This window comes from Megalobrama amblycephala, linkage group LG1 (assembly GCF_018812025.1).
Source record: "Megalobrama amblycephala isolate DHTTF-2021 linkage group LG1, ASM1881202v1, whole genome shotgun sequence".
In the NCBI taxonomy this organism is placed as follows: domain Eukaryota; kingdom Metazoa; phylum Chordata; class Actinopteri; order Cypriniformes; family Xenocyprididae; genus Megalobrama; species Megalobrama amblycephala.
In genome coordinates, this window is record NC_063044.1 from 70,889,751 (window position 1) to 70,904,413 (window position 14,663).

Below are 14,663 nucleotides of genomic sequence, written 5' to 3' on the forward strand. Positions count from 1 at the left end.
TATACATACAAGATATGTCTTCTATATAGCTAATGGCAGGATCTGGTCATTTTGTAGCTCATATCTCATTTTTGACTGTCATACATGATGCCTAGCTCATATTTTCTATTATCAAGGCAAAAACTAAGAATTAACGAAAAAAATTATGCAAGAACTTATGTATGTGCGAATGTAGCAGTTATGTATTTAGACAATTATTTTGTGATTCCACTTGCCATGACCATATTTGGGGTTTCCTGCCGCCATGCTGACTTGGGGTGTTGACGCACTTTGCTGCTTCCCAGTCTGCATGAGACATCACAGCGGTAGGTCGCACAAAGTTTTTGCGGTGATTCAATTAAGGCCATGTTTCATGTAACAGCTGAATTCACATGATATATTTGTATGATTGTAATCCAAAACCCCTCTGTGATGTACATTCAGATGTTTCGTTGATTATTTTTCTTTACTTAAGTTACTTTTAATATCTCTCTTTCTCAGCGTTGTGCGTTGCTGCCGCATGCTGTTTGTATGCTGCACAAGTCCTCATATATTGCCATTTGTGTTATACAGAATAAAGTGAGGACCTGATGGCAAGATTTTTCGCAGTCTGTCTTTGATTACGACACAACGCAGAAAACACACCGCTACACGAACACGTGAAATTGGTCCCACATGGAAAAAACCTATATAAACATATATGTTTCAATATAGGTTTTGATATAGGTTTTACATATATGTGACATATATAAAATTGGCAGTTTTCCTATATTATATGTACATATATGTACATATATATTAAAAACCTATATCAAACCTATATTGAAACATATATGTTTATATAGGTTTTTTCCATGTGGGTAATGCAACCTGAGGTGGACAATTTGGAGGATTTTGGAGCTGTAACAATCTCCACAGGACTCATCTCTGGGCTGGAAGACACTGAGCTTGATGACACCTTACCTTTTTTAGAGGAACCATATTCTGTATCTTCTCCAATTGATAACTCACTGGAGCCCTTTGTTCAGAGTGAAAGGGTAAAGAAAATTCTTGTTGTTCATATCTATGAAAGTCATTCTTCCCGATGGACGGCTGGAAAATGCTGTTGATGAAGGGGGAGTTTTGAGGGATGTGCTTTACAGAGTTTTGGAATGACTTTTATGAGCAATGTACTTTGGGAAATAGTTTTAAGGTTCCTTATCTACGACATGACTTTGGTCAGCAACAGTGGGAAAGCATTGGACGAATCATTGCATTTGGTTGGCAAAAAGAGCAGTACCTGCCTATAAAAATAGCACATGTAATGCTGGAACAGGCAGCCCATGGATGTGTTTCAACAAGTCTTGTGGACAGCTTTCTCAAATATGTTACAGAATCAGACAGAATGATCCTAGAATCGCAGCTGCCTATGATGAACTACAACCGACATCAAGAAAGGTCATGAAATCAATACCCTACCCTGCTACGATGAATGTACAACAAAAACTCACTGGCAGGTATCTAAGTACATTTCTCAGAGAAGCAGATAAACAACACCTGTCCCTCTTCCTTCGGTTTTGCACCGGGTCAGATTTTTTCCTGGGAAAGAACATCACCGTTAGCTTCACACAGTTGGAAGGCTTTCAGAGACGACCCATTGCACACACTTGTGGCTGTTACCTGGAGCTGCCTGTGAATTATGATAACTACCCATAGTTTCGCCATGAAATGAACAAAGTGTTAGAGAACAACATAAGGGTAATGGATATAGTCTAGTACACTTATAGTAATGGTAACTTACTATTAGGAGGGTTAAGCTTCAACAACATAATTGAGGTCACAGCAGGCTTTATTTATTTTATATTTTTAAGATATGTTGTACATGTTCATATTTCCAAAGTTCCTGTTAATATTCTCTCTGAGGCACAATGTTTCAAAGGGCCAGTTACAACTTTACAATAAGTTTACACTATAATCTGTCATGTAGGCTATGTTTGTTGATACATTTTATTTTGATGCACTTTATTATACAACACTTTCCTTTTGTTTTTCTAGTATTCTCATCATTACTGTTCTGTCATGACTATAACATGTATTATACAATTTATTTTATATCTACATTTTTTTGTTCTGAAATTTTGGGACAATTGAACCATTCCCTGTTTAAAATATAACCTGTTTGTCTTCACTACTGACCCTTAGAATTCAAATGTGAAATGTTGGGTCTGCAGCAATACATATTTTTTTTTAGTTATGAGGCTCCAACTCACTGTTAAAAGTGCACTATGTAGGATTTTCTGCTGCTAGAGGTCGCTAGAGGCCTATTCAAAACAAAGACGTAGCTTGATTACGCCAAGTTTGAAGGTAAGGTCTGGCCATGAGCAAACTAACTTTAATGCAGGTTATTTTTGTGCAAAGTCTGTGCTTTTATATGCCTAAAATTCCTGTTTTTGTGTCTTGCAGTACAATCTAGTGGTGGTGGAGGTGAGAATTTGCTCTAATGCAAGTCTTTTGAATAGAGTCAAAGCAGCTTTTTGTACTTTTGCTTTTTGTTTGCAGTATTTCTCTGAACTGTTAATTGTTTTAATAGGACAATAAAAATAACCGGATTGGTCAGTGAACAAACGTTTCCTCAACGGGGTGGATATTGCAGCTTTCTCACGAGTTGAACCCAGAGGCTCAGATAGGGATGTACACATTGAGAGCTTTTATTGGTGACCGAGAGGTCTCCCATGTTTTTGAGGTGAAAAAATATGATAAGTTGAACTCTGTGCAACAGTACAACAGATCTGGGGTCTTAATCTAAAGCATTTCCTTTCTGGTTTAGTTTTGCCCAAGTTTGACGTTACCGTAAACACATCACAGACATACAGCGTTGCAGATGTGGGACTGAAAGTTGAGGCTTGTGCCAAGTGAGTGAGGCTTTTATTTTCTTGTCTTCTGTGTAGTCTATTCTTGATCTTGTGATGTTTTCCAGATACACTTGGCCAACCTGTACCTGGTCAAGCACTGGTGGAAGTGTGCCGTGGTTCATTCCCACCAGCCATGACCCACCAGTGCCTGCGTAAAACCTCAACGGTCTGTGACTGCTGCCTTACAGCTGACATTTTTTTTTTCTTCTGCTTGTGCTTGACTTAAATGTGACTCTTTGTGTTCTGCTACCAGATGAATGCCACGGGATGTGCCTCCCTTACTGTCGATACATCAGTGTTTTTCAACACCAAATTTGAGAATAGTCTTCAAGATTTGTTTGTTGTTACTGTGAACGTCACTGAGGAGGGAACCCGTGAGCTATTGGCTAATCAGAATCAACAGCATGTGTTTGGAGGAAGTTGTTTTGGTGCATTTGTTTTTTTATCCCAGATGTAGTAATGTCAAAATCTGCAATCGTGTACATTACATTTGAAGTCGGCAAGGTCACATTTGTGGACCTCCCGGGTTATTTTGAACCTGGGTCAACGATTAATGGAAAGGTAAGTAAAAGTTCATCCCTTGTCTCAGAAGCCTTCTCATTGACTCCCTAACCGTGATCTTTCCCAACAGATAATAGTGTCGATAGGACTCCAGTTGCGAACAAAGTTGTGTATCTCCTGGATGGTAACCGCAACAAACTGCTGCTAAATCTGACCACAAAAACCAGAACGGACTGGCCACATTCTCCCTCAACACTGCTAATGTTCCTAAAGCTGCTCTGAATCTGGTGGTACTATTTGCGCTTTAGTTTGTGACAAGATACTTCTCTCACTGTCTCTTGCAAGAAACCCATTGCATTAATTTGTTTCCCAGGCAAGTGTGACTCCAGAGGTGGTTTAGTTACAAATTGCCATACTTCACTACAGATACAAGGGTTGTTCAGCTTCTCCAACCCGATTCTTTCAACAACCCATCACTTAGTGAACTGACTATAGTGATGCTTGAGCAGCCACTGAAATGTGGTGCTACTTTTCCAGTGACCGTGAAATATTCTTTTGTTGGAGAGTCTGGTGACTACAGTGCTGACATTGTCTATATGGTGAGTGGACATCAGTTTTTGTAGTTACTTTTAGTGACTGCTGGTCTGTTTGCACCTTTATGCACCCATTTGACTTGTCTTCTGTCAGGTCTTGTCCAGAGGAGTGATCATCCTCCATGCATTTCAGACAGTCACAGCAAGGTCTTCTAATAAAGTCACGAGCGGCTCAGTGTCGTTCCAGCTGTCTGTCAGTGTTGACATGGCTCCAGCGGTGCAGATTCTGGTCTACTGTGTTTTGCCCAGTGAGAATGTAGTTGTTGGTAGTGCATCTTTTGACACTGAAGCATGTTTCCAAAACAATGTATGACGTGCACACTCTTTTGGCTTCAAGTGGGGAATGGTGATGTGTCCTACAGCATGTGTTGGTCCTTGTTCCAGGTGTCTCTGCAGTTCTCTCCAGCTACAGCTGTTCCTGCTGAGAGAAACGTTTTGACGGTCTCTGCTCAAGCAGGATCTCTGTGTGGCCTCAGTGCTGTAGATCAGAGTGTCTGGATATTGGAGCCAGGAAGATGTCTGAGTGCTAAAATGGTATCAATTTGCAGTTAATTTTAAATTCTTTTTGGACTTGATTGACAATCTACTTCAGCTTTAGAATTTGAGTAATGCTTATGGACCAATGGGAAACTTTGCTATAATCATAACAGCTACATCAAAATAGCATGTTAAGTGTACATTTGACACTTTGAAACTTGTGACTGTAACATACCAACAATTAGTGCATTTAGTTCAATAAGTTTCCAGAAATGTGACATACCAACACTATTGTTTCATGGTCCCAGGTGTTTGACTTGCTCCCAGTGAGATCCCTATCAGGTTACCCATACAGTGTTGAAGATGGATTGTGTTTTGGTGTACGACCCCCTCAACCTCTTCCTGCAAATCGTGCTTACACTGTTCTTACAAATACACAAGCCTACACAATCTTCAAGGTAGAAAAAATTCATGACCATGTAGTCACTGAATAATACGAAGTTACTGACTTTAAATCTGTCTCTTTTTTTTATTTACTCTGACAGAGCGTGGGAATGAAGGTTGCAACAAATCTTCCTGTATGAGCCCCTCTGTGTCAGCGGTATCCCGGCCTCCCCGTAGGTAGGTCTAAGCAGATACTTTCAGTGAAAACAAATTCTGCATGACTAAGTAAACGTTCCTTGAGTTATGGGAGGTCATTCTGATTTTCTTTGTGGATTGGCAAAATGTGTGGTTTTGGGTGTTTAAGTCTTATGCATCAAAGAGGGACCATCCTTTTGTAGCTTCAGACTGTCAGGGCATACTTTCCAGAAACGTGGATCTGGCAGCTTGTTCAAGTGGGGTTAGTGAAGCATCTTTTGTGTTCTTGCATCAAAAGCCACTTACCCCTCGGTTTCTACTTCTCATTTTCCCCTTATTTCTCTCTCCTGTCCTTCAGAACTACTGGATTCACACAAGTTCCCCTCACGGTTCCTGACACCATCACCACATGAGAGACGGAGGCATTCGGTCTGTCCTCCAAAGGTCTCGGTCTGGCTCCTCCTGCTTTGCTGATGGTCTTCCAGCCCTTTTTTCTGGAGCTCTCCCTGCCGTACTCCATCGTCCGTGGGGAGTCTTTTGAGCTTAAAGCCACGGTCTTCAGCTATCTGTCCAAGTGCATCATGGTCTGTCATGGTTTATTTTCCTTTTATATTAGGGGTGCACCAATATGAGTATTTTGGCTGAAACAATTCTTTACATTTTAAAGCCAATAACCGATATATTGGTCGATTCAATCTAAATTGATATACTTTGAAAACCTGACTACAAAAACAAAAGGCTCACTGTTAAAAGCCATGTCCCAAACACTTCAAAATAAATCCAACACATACAGTAGCCTAGTTTGAGCCAGTGTAAGATTCCTTAACCTTTAATTTAATCTTTACACTCCTATGGCCAACTTTCTCCACTTTAAAAAATAAATAAATAAATAAAAATAAATAAAAAAACTTTTACAATAAAGTTTCATTTGGTTACCATTAGTTAACATGAACAAATGAACAATACTTCTACAGGATTTATTAGTGTTCTCAATTCTAAGATATTTAAGATCCAGAGTTGTGTATGTTAACACTAGTTAATGCACTGTACAGTAACATATCTTTATTAACATTCACAAAGGTTTTTGCTATTCATGTTAATGCATTTAACAAATTGGATCTTGTTGTAAAGTGATACCAAAAATATATTGCCCAACAACAAAAGCCTAAATAATGCAAACAAGTCATTGGACAACATTACTCGGGTAAATATAAGGAAACAAAATATGTTCCATGGATGATGAAATGGCCTCGACAATAAAGGCTGATTTATACATCTGCGAGTGTGCATTGCTGATTAAGCGCCACACGCTAAAGCTAAAGATGATCATGGTACAATGCTTTACTGCATCATTAACTAACTCAACCAAATGTTTCCTATTTTAATCATAATCGTTTCCTATTTTAATCCTATTTTCCTATTTTAATATTAATCACAAAATAAAGTATTACAACTTACAATGGCACATAGCTGCAAATGCACAAGCGAACTTGTTTTGGTCATGTGTAACTCCTTGGACACTATCTTTCCACAGCAACATGCTGAAACGGAAGGACAAAATTCGCAACATTCTTTTACAGTCGTGTTTTCGTTCTCATGTAGCCGATATGACAATTTTTGCTGCACTTAGCCATCAAGCAATTCAACACTATGGCGAATGGTGCACATCTGAAGTGTCTCAGCTGAAGGAAATGGGCCTTATATGCTATCTATCGGCTTGAAATATATTGGATCGATTTGACCTTAAATGGCCATTTATCTGTCAATGTCCAATATTTTGTGCATCCCTAATTTATATAATGGATCTGTAGAGAAGGTCATGTCTCTGCTCTGTTTCATTGGCAGGTTAAAGTAACTCCAGCTCCATCCATGGCCTTCAGTCTTGGAGCATCTAATGAGCCGTATTCATCCTGTCTCTGTGCTAATGGGAGAAAGACCTTCAAATGGGTTCTCACAGCTTCTGTTCTTGGTCAGGTTTGGATTGAAGTGTTAGGTTTTGCTCACTTCCTGTCTGTCACTGCAGGACCTGTCAATGTGACTGTCAATGCTTCAGCTGAACCGCCCCAGACTCTGTGGCACTGAAGCCGTGACCGTGCCAACAAGAGGACGCGTTGATGTAGTCACTCGAAGTCTACTTGTCCTGGTGAGTGTTAACCAGCCTCCTGGAGTTTGATCATGGAGCTCATGCTGTAACTGATGTGGTGTTTTACTGCTTTTTAGCCTGAAGGAGTTGAGAGGACAAACGCCCAGAGTTGGTTACTGTGTCCAAAGGGTTTGTTTGCAATCAGTGATTCCCAAACTCCCTGTACAGCCAAACATTAGCCTAGTGCTAGGGGTGGGACAAAATATCGATATGGCGATATATCGTAGTCCTTCTCTGTGCGATACGAGAATCGTATCGCTGTGCCAAATATCGATATTTTAATTTAAAAAAATAAAGCGCTATAAATAGATTTCTTTGCTCAAAGCGTCACTACTTCAAGGCGGCGCTCAACACATGAATGAGGGAAACATGAACATAAGTTAACTAGCCTAAGAAAAAGAGGTTATTAACAGGATGGCGGACAACAGTGTGAGTAAAATAGATGCCCCAACCACGTTTAAGTTCAAAGTCTTGACACACTTTTATACCATTGATGTGACAAATTAGACATCTTTGACATTCTTCATCGAGCGCTTAGATATAGGCTACATGGGAGCATTTGAAAGCATATATTAGGGATCCACTGATAGACGCCTGCTTTCGAACGCCTGTGTATATCTGTGTAAGCGCTCTGTGAAGAACGTCTAAGGGTCTGTTTGCACCTGGTCACTTCATGCATTTTCTCTGATCGGATAGCTATCCGATCGTGAAAAGACCAGGTCAAAATGCCCTCCGAAACGCATTTGAGACGGATTTAAATCCGATCGCTCAAACCACTTCAGGGGATTGTCTGAGACGCATTCCAGTCAAAACTGTCTATGCATCAGTCTAAATGCATCTGGTTGTTGAAACTACATATGTAAATTTTACTTCTCCCAAAAATACTAAAACTGAAACATGTGAGAGTCAGATATGACAGCGCTACTGCATCACGCATCGCCACAGATCTCTTCAGCAAGCTGACGCGCAAACTGCCGCAAATGAAAGTGAAAGTAAGACGCATAACACACAATTATCTTCATTAAAAGTAATGAGACCTTACCAGTGCGGTTGCTGCTCTCTCCTATTGCGTTCTTGAAATGAACTGATGGTCAATAAAATGCACCTCATATTTCTTGCTTTCGTGACGTGAACTCTATTAAATCTACATATATCGCAGGAGCTGAAGATTGGATTTATCCATTAACTTGCACTTAACCTTTTCACTTGCATTTTGTTTTCATATTAAGACCAATATCGTGATGTATCATTATAGGATTGTCTAGCGATATATATCGATTATTGCAGAATCGCTGACTCGCGATATTATCATTATCGTGAGCCGTTTATCGTGATCGCGTCGTATCGTGGATACCCTCCGATTCCCACCCCTACCTAGTGCTCAATGCTGATTCTGTTCAATCGGCAGGAAACGTTCTTTCTGAAGATGTGACTCTGACATTTCCAACAAATGTGGTTCAGGGATCAGCCAGATGCTCTGTTTCAGTCCTTGGTAAAACACTTCATTGAGAAGAAACTGACATGTGATGTTTGATGGAACTCTTTTTGATGTGAGTTTTATGCTTGACCTCTCATAGGGGACATAATGGGTTGTGCGCTGAAGAATCCGGATAAGTTATTACAGATGCCTTATGGCTGTGGAGAACAGAATTTGATTGTTCTTGCTCCCAATATTTACATCTTGCTGTACCTGGAAGCAACGGGGCAACTCACCGCAGCCATCCAAGAGACCGCCATAGGCTACCTTCAGAGTGGTATGGATAACCAAATCCACTTTAACACTCTGAGGTCTGAGGTATCGCCGGCGATACCACTGCGTTTTTTTTCTTACCAGTGTGAAAGAGACTCAAAATACTCTGTCAATGTTGCACATACAATTAAGAGTTATACACCATTTGAATCTGTTGAATATCTTCTTTTATTTGTGTACACTCAGAGTAAAAACAAAATGTTGTGCTTTTTGTAAAATAAAGAAAACTAACCTGAAGCATGATCTCTCGTCTCCCTCTGAATTAAGTCCAAACTGATAGTTCTCAGAAAATGAACTGTAACTTAGTGAATACTAATGACACAAAAATGAGACTTATGTCTAAAAAAACATTGAAATGTCAGGTTTTAAATCGTGTAAGTCAAATCGAAAACAAATATTCTCTGTTTATGTAATCTGCATGAAAAGAGAGCCATGTCAGAAGTCCGTGATTCAGCTCATTATCTGCTAATGCGGCCACGCCCACGGAGTGAGCGCTATTCAGACGCAAATTCAGTCAATACATGCAGACATCAAAGAAATACATTATATTTTAAAGAATATAATAGAATACCATTATTTTAAAGGTTCTCTGAGCAATCCTGGGTGGAGTAACTTCCTGTTGACGTTCTTAGTGTTGTCAAACAAAACAGAGGCTAGCTAGACCCTGCCTCCGCCTCCTCCTCCCCTCCCATCCGTGCTTCCTGAAACAGTCATGAACGTGCATTTAAAATCATTCTTGTCGGTTATTGGCTGGAGCATGTTTATTATGTTTCGTGGTCCAGGCTGCACCAGTTTGTTTTTGTTGCCGTTTTTGGAGCTTGTGGCGACTATAGAGACCACGTTTTTTACAGTGTGTTCAGGGGACAGGCAGTTAGCGGATAGTGAGTTGATGTTTGCTGTATGTGACAAAAAATGTTTTGGCCTAAAAACGCATGACATCGCTTAGAGGACCTTTAAATTGTAATAATATTTCACAGTATTGCTGTTTTTTCTGTATGTTTGATATACACCATATGATGAGCTTGGTCACAGTGGGTTTTTCACAGCCTACCTGACTGAAAGGCCTCATTATTATGCAAGTCATTTCAGGTCATTATTATGTGATTCTTTTGTCTTCTCAGGTGAGAATCACCCATTATTCATGATGATTCATGCCTCCACGCATACTGTTTCTTGACAAAAAGTGTCTTACAAAATTTAAATCTCTCTATTGTTTTACATGAACGAGTAGGCAGCATAATTTTTACATCATTCTGAAGCAAAAACTCTAGTCTACAATCTCCAATACCCAGAAGTCTTGTGAACACAATATTATTTTTTTGTCCTTATTTCAGTGACTTAAGTTTTTTGTTTTTTCAATAACCACGCATAAACGTTATTCCTTCAAAAATACAAACATGTACATACATGTTTCTCACATATTATTGTAGCCTAGTTTGTGCTGAATACAGTGTAATGACACTTTTTCCATTAATATGCTTATGAACAACTGAAAAAAGCACAAATGTCAGGGCATGTCAAAACTTCTCCAGGGCCCCAAAAACCCCCGAGGGTTAAATATGTAGAAGACTAAATTCCAAGGAGGTTTAGTTCTGCTTTTCCTATTGGAGTGCCTCAGACGATCCCTTCCTGACCAATTTACATGTGGCTTTTGACCTGAACAGGATACCAAGGACAATTGAACTACAGGCACGAAGATGGTTCATTCAGCACATTTGGTTATGATGAATCAAATACAGGTGCTGGTCATATAATTAGAATATTGTGTAAAAGTTCATTTTTTTTATTGTAAATTATTTTTAAAAATGAAACGTTCATATATTCTAGATTCCCTACATGTAAAGTAAAACATTTCAAAAGTTTTTTTTTTTTTTTTTAATTTTGATGATTAGATTACAAATGACATCATCAGTGAAGTGTGGCATGGAAGTGATCAGCCTGTGGCACTGCTGAGGCACTATTGAGCCTTCAGATCATCTGTATATTGTTGGATCGACTGTTTCTCATCTTTCTCTTGAAAATATCCCATAGATTCAGGGGTCAGGCATGTTGGCTGGCCAATAAAACACAGTAATATCATGGTCAGCAAACCACTTGGAAGTGGTTTTTGCACTGTGGGCAGGTGCTAAAGTCCTGCTGGAAAAGGAAATCAGCATCTCCATAAAGCTTGTCAGCAGATGAAAGCATAAAGTGCTCCAAAATCTCCTGGAAGATGGCTGCATTGACTTTGCACTTGATTAAACACAATGGACCAACACTAGCAGATGTCACGGCCCCCCAAATCATTACTAACTTCAGAAACTTCCCACTAGACTTCAAGCAGCTTGGATTCTGTGCCTCTCCAGTCTTCCTTCAGACTCTGGGACCATGATTTCAACATGAAATGCAAAATTTACTTTTATCTGAAAAAAGGACTTTCGACCACTGTTCACTGTCCAGTTCTTTTTCTGCTTAGCCCAGGTAAGATGCTTCTGACGTTGTTTCTGTTTCAGAAGTGGCTTGGTAGTCCTTTTCCTGAAGATGTCTGAGTGTGGTGACTCTTTATGCGCTGACTCCGGCTTCATTTGAGTCATTGTGAAGCTCTCCCAAGTGTCTGAATCGGCTTTACTTGACAGTATTCTCAAGCTTGTGGTCATCCCTGTTGCTTGTGCACCTTTGCCTACCTAATTTCTTCCTTCTAGTCAACTTTTTAATATTTAATATGCTTTGATACATCACTCTGTAAACAGCCACCACATTCAGTAATGACCATCTGTGACTTACTCTCTTTGTGGAGGGTGTCAATGATTGTCTCCTGGACCATTGCCAAGTCAGCAGTCTTCCCCATTAGTGTGGTTTCAAAGAACAAGAGATACCTGGAATTTATACTGTAGGGATGGTCACTTAATGAAACTCAAATGTAAATATTCTAATATTTTGAGATACTGGATTTTGGACTTTCATTAGCTGTACGCTCTAATCAACAAATTAAAAAAAAAAAAAAAAACTTTTGAAATGTTTTACTTTACATGTAGGGAATCTAGTATAAATGAAAGTTTCATTTTTTAAAATAATTTACAATAAAAAAATGAACTTTTTCATGATATTCTAATTCATTTGTGCTCCGAATCTTCCTGAAGCAGTGTTTTGAAGTCGGCCATCACTAAATAAGTTGCTATTTTTTTTTTTTTTGGCACACCAAAAATATTCTCGACGCTTTATAATATTAATATTGAACCACTGTACTCACATGAACCAATTTAAATATGTTTTTAGTACCTTTATGGATCTTGAGAGAGGAAGTCTCATTGCTCCCTGTGCAGGCCTCACGGAGCCATTGGATTTCAACTAAAATATCTTAATTTGTGTTCCAAAGACTAACGAAGGTTTTACGGGTGTGGAACGGCATGAGGGTGAGTAATAAATGACATAATTTTCATTTTTGGGTGAACTAACCCTTTAATAAGAACAGGAATAAGAATAGAAATGGAACGGAATAGAATAGAAACAGAACAGAAGTTTAAGTTACAGTTTTAACAGGGGAAATATTATGCGCTCTGCAGGTGACGATTCTTTAACCGCTTTTACAAATCTTTACTTTTTCTTTCCATGGTAAAAAGCACTTTATGTAGGTCAGTTATAGACCAATATCCAATGTAGCTAGTTTGCCTCTTTTGGTCTGTAATTAACAGACATTATAGTGGAGACATTCAATGAGGAAAATTAGATTAAGTATGAATATGTTATTTGCAGATCCTAAAGTGACAGCTTAATAACCCTGCTGTTCATCTAACAAAAGACTAAGAGAAAATCACCTGCTGAGTAAATTTAAGGATCAAGCCAGATTTAATTTATAAAGCAAAGGCTATGCATTTTTTACATTTTAATTACTTTATTCAAATTCTGTACTTAAATTGTGTTTCACTGATACATAAAAAAAAAAGAACCACTAGCCCAACCGTGCTAGTAGAAAAAAGGTTCTGTGTTGAGCCCTGCACCAGCAGCTCTAAATATTCACTGTGCTATTACATGAAAGGTAAAATATATTAGAGAAATAGAATGAACTGGGATAGTAAGAGCCCTACATCTCAGCTAGGTCTTTAAGATCGTCAAATCAACTGTTGTTAGTTACTCCTCAGTCCAAAAAGAAGTCAAAAGGTGATTGTGCTTTCTCAGTAGCAGGCCCTAAACTGTGGAACAATCTCCCTCTTTATATTCGACAAGCTCCATCAGTGGAGGTCTTTAGGTCCCAGCTGAAGACTTATCTGTTTAGCTTGGCTTTTTAAGTAGTTCTTGTTTAATTTCTGTACTTGTAAATTTGTATGTCTACTGTGTTTTTATTTTACACTGTGAAGCACTTTGGGCAACGAAGTTGTGTATAAATGTGCTATACAAATAAATTGAAGTTGAAGTTGAAGTTGAAGAGAAGCTACAATACATTTTAACAGGCATAATTATGTGAAAATAACTTGAGGAAATAACTATTTCTAATAACTAGACTAATTAAGACAACTTGATTCATGTTCTTTTGGTTTCCTTTCCCAATGTTTTTTTTGTTTTGTTTTTTAATTACAAATGCAGGTATCAGCAAGCACCTCAGAAATCTTTCACTGTTAAAACTAATTTGTCATGCTGGAATTCATACCCAGCTTTTGTGAACAGTTTAGTCTGCCTTTTTTATCTTTTTGACATTGGCAAGCTATGGTGACTATGGTGGACATCCAACTCCAAGTGTGATGTTAGAAGCCACGCCCATGTCCAAATATGTCACATTCTCATTAGTGTGATTTCGAGAAGACTTAACCCACACCTAATTCTTTTTCATTTACTTTTTACATTCTCTTATAATGACAGACTGCAATGAAACCCACCCACCCACCTACACACACACACACACACACACACACACACACACACACAAAAAAAACTACATAAAACAAATTGGGTTTTCAGGGTGGAATGGGGATGGGGAGTCACAAGGTGACATATTGTGCATGGGCGTGGCTTCTGATGTCACATTCCTCTGTCAGTACAATAAGTATCAGCTGTATGTAAAGTCAACAACATTTGGTTTATGACCACTGAAAATGTGCACAATTTAACAATTAAAAAATTTCATTTTATGAGGAAGAAGTTGAACAACAACAGAAGTATTTAGGCATCTACTTTGATTCTCCCATCTTCTCTTTAGGAGATTTTTGAGAGGTCTGTAAAGAAGCCTTAATGTTATTGGTGACCCAAGCCATATTCTCTATAAGGAGTGTGAGTTGATGCACTCGGGCAAGAGATAAAGGGTACCAACCTGTAAGTTAAATAGGTACACATTTTCTCTGATTCTATTATCAAGTAATTTATTGAACAATAAGTGATGAATTGTATGTGGGCGAGGGTAAGGTGATGGACAATGTCATATTTACTGCTGTGTGTCGTTGTGGATTTTTTTTTTTTTTTTTTGATAGTTGATTGTTGTATGTTTGATCTGCTCTCTTGATTGATTGCCTAAAATAAATTTCTCCTGAAATTTTGGACTTCAAGCCTTCTTTTGTGGATGGATTTATAAACTGAGAAATAGAGTTGAACAAACATAAACATGGACTCTTAATGATGATGAACAGAAAAGGAAATGTTGCATATAAAATTATATCAAAGTATACACTAACATGTGCAATACCGTAAATATGCTTACACTACCCTAAATCAATGGAAAGATGTGCTGACCCAATCACCCAAACGTTGTGTCCCAATCACCCAAATGTTACCCAAAAAGTTTT

At 38.6% G+C, this 14,663-nt stretch overlaps 1 pseudogene; it reads left to right on the forward strand.

Moving 5' to 3' along the window:
• Positions 1 to 842: 842 nt before the first annotated feature.
• On the forward strand, positions 843 to 14,094 carry LOC125277270 (annotated as a pseudogene).
• The last annotated feature ends 569 nt before the right edge of the window (positions 14,095 to 14,663 follow it).